We start from the raw sequence: 3128 nt of genomic DNA, 5'->3' as shown, positions 1-3128 counted from the left end.
GCCTCCAGCTCAGGTCATGGTCCCAGCATCCTGGGATCGAGCCCCACATTGGCTCCCTGCTCAGCAAGTCTGTTTCTTTCTCCCTCTCCCACTACCCCTGCTTGTGTTCTCTCTCTCACTAGCTCTCTCTGTGTCAAATAAAATCTCTATTTAAAAAAAAATACTCATCGTGGGACCTATTTATCCAGTGCCTGACCTTCACAACAGCCCCATCTTCAGTCCCCAAGTCACCTATGCGCCACGCGAGGCACAGAGAGAGGGGGCAATGCCTGAGTCCTAGGAAGAGGAGTGGGCCGGCTGGGTTTCTGCCCCCTGCCTGGCCTTGCCATCTGAGCAAAGGGCACCCACACCCCAGGTGTCTCGCTCTGTATTGTCTCCTGTGACAGGCGCCTCACTGTGTGAGGACACGGGCCCCAGAGCTGCCCGGAGAGCTGTGGTTTCAACTGGGGGTGATTTTGCCCCCGACAGGACGTTTGGCAACGTCTGGGCACATTTTGGACTGACCTAAGTGGTAGCGGGTGCTCTCAGCAGGACCGTCGGGCGAGGCAAAATTGACTACCTGTCACCCCCCAGGGTCAGACCAGCACCCCCTATGACTTTTCCCTGATTTCCAGAACCAGAGATCCAGGAGCCGGCACCTCCACGTGCTAAGGGCCTACGGCATGGAAACATCATGGTGGACAGGGACAGGTCTCTAGGGAGCTCACTGGCAGGCAGAAAGGGCTGAGCTCTGAGGTCTCCACCCAGCACTTAGCCGGGTACCGACCGCAGAGTGATGAGAAAGCAGATGCAGACTCTGCTCTCCGGGAGCTTGTACGTCCATGGGAGAGACAACAGCAGACAAATCCACAGGGAAATAGAGAAACACGGTTGCACAGAGGGACATCTTCTGGGAAGTCCAGGGTGCTGAGAGGGATGACAGCAAGAAGGGAAAGTCCTCAGTGGATGTCTTGTGTCCCAGGGGCCCTTTCATTTTCCCTCCTGAGCTAGAAGTAGCCACAGCCCTTCAAAAGCAGGGGTGGACTTAGGTCCCTGAGGCCCCAGAGGGTCACAGGGCTTGAAAAGCACTCAGGGCTCATCAAAAGCATTGATTCTAGCTGCAGGCGAGTATGGAGGAAGGAGGAGGAAAACGTCACAGATCCCTGTTTGAAAATACCATTGCTTTGTGCAAATAGCGGTCATGGATGACAACATTTGAAAGAGGAGCCGTGGCCTCCTCAGAGGGGAGCTTTTGCCCACTAGAAGCTTCAGGTATGTGACCGAAGATCTCAAGAACTCAGAAAAGCCAGAAAAGGGGGAAAGGACATGTAAGAGGAGGCTTTGAAGAAGCAATTTGTCTGTGCTGCCCACCAGACAAGTGAAGGACAGACCTCCAGGACAGACAAGAACAAAGCCAGGGGTGACGGAAGGGAGCAGCCCATCCAGAAGGCTGCCCATGATAGAGCATGGCCAGAACAGGGGTGGGACGAGGGCACGGGCCAAAGATGAGCCAGGGAAGGCCGGGACTCCAGGCTAAGGGGCACGGTCCGTGTGAAAGGCCTTGGGGAACCACGGTGGGATCTCAAGGGAGGTAATGACGCCAAACTGTCTTTTAGAACGGTGATGGTGGGAGCCTGCATGTGTGGAGCAGATCAGGGAGACGAGGCCGGGAGGAGGCTCGAGGAGGCGTGGAGAGCGAGGTAGTTGGGTTTGCTTATACGTTAGGGTGGAAGACAGCAGGCAGGGGCAGAGCAAGCGGTCGCGTGCTGCTCAGGGGAGAAGAGGTAGAAGCAGGCATGTGGATGGAGAAGAGAAACACCTGCAGAGGCAGAGCCCCCAGGATCTGGGTAGAGGGGATGAGGGGAGAGGGGTCGCGAATGGTGGCTCAGCTGTGTCGTCAACAGAAACACAGAAGGCAAGCGGAGGACTCAGTTGAGAACAGGGACAACGTTGACGAATCTCTACGTAAAGATGGGCTGTGGCCAGAAGCTCAGAATCTTCTCTGGTGTTCACCTCCGTGAGCCATCCTGGGTGGGACTCATGCACGTGGGGGAACAGAAAAGAAAGAAAAAAGAACGATAGGCCAAATGACCAGGGGTCTCCTGTGGCTGACCCACACAGATGAGAGTCAGGGTCTGGTACGCAAGCCTGGAGGGTGGTTTCCAGCCACATCACGCATCTTCAGACTTGACCTGATTCTCCCAGCAGCATCCCCATTTGCAAACCAGCCAGCCTGGGTGTGCAGCCTCGGGGGCAACCTGGGCCAGAGAACAGGACAAAACCTTAAGGGAACCCCCACCCACCGGCCCAACACAGGAGCATCTGGTTTCCACCAAGCCTCGCTTGGTTTATCTATGTATCCAATCAAAGGCCACGGGTAGCTTCCTGCCACTGTTTATTAGTAAGTACACCTAACACTAGCTCCTCAGGGGCAGCCGGGGAAGCCAGTCCCAGGGAGCAGCCTGGCACCGTGCTCTGCCCCTGGATGTGTGCCAGGTTGTCTGAGACAGTCCTGGGGGAATGAACGAAAGGCTCTTCCTTACCCAGCTCCTTCCACGGGAAGAAGATCCCCCGCGTGCTTCCCTCACACAGTCTTTGCAGGGGGGTTGCCTCGCTCAGCTTCCCTGGGGGGGGGGGGGGGATGCAGGAGAAGATGAAGAAGACGGACCATCAGGACCAGGAGGAGCTCCACCACCACCACGGGGAAACCAAGCCCCGGAGCAGGGACCGGAAACACCGGCTCTCCGTGGTTCAGCAAGCTGGATGTAAATTCGAGCTAGTGGTGTCCACTGAGGCGGGCTCTTTGTGAAACACCCCATGTCATATGCAGGTGCTCCCCTGCAACTCTCCAGTGGGCAGACTGGGCAGAGACAGCTCGATACCCCTCTGCCCTTGGACAGTGGCTGAAGACACGGCGCCAGACACCCCAGCCACAGTCACGATGCACGTTGTGCCCTTGGAAACACCGGGCAGCCAGTCGCCGCCGGGAGACGCCCAGACAGACGGGCAGGCCGGCAGGCGAGCAGCAGGTGCATGCAGCCAGCACCCCGAGCACGGCCCGCGCAGCCGGCCGGGCGCCCCCTGGAGGTCAGTGGGAGAGAGGGGCTGGGCGCGAGCCGCCGGGGTGGTGGGGGGCGCGGGGAGGCGCC

Source organism: Lutra lutra, chromosome 16 (assembly GCF_902655055.1).
Source record: "Lutra lutra chromosome 16, mLutLut1.2, whole genome shotgun sequence".
In the NCBI taxonomy this organism is placed as follows: domain Eukaryota; kingdom Metazoa; phylum Chordata; class Mammalia; order Carnivora; family Mustelidae; genus Lutra; species Lutra lutra.
This window is presented reverse-complemented; position numbering follows the sequence as displayed.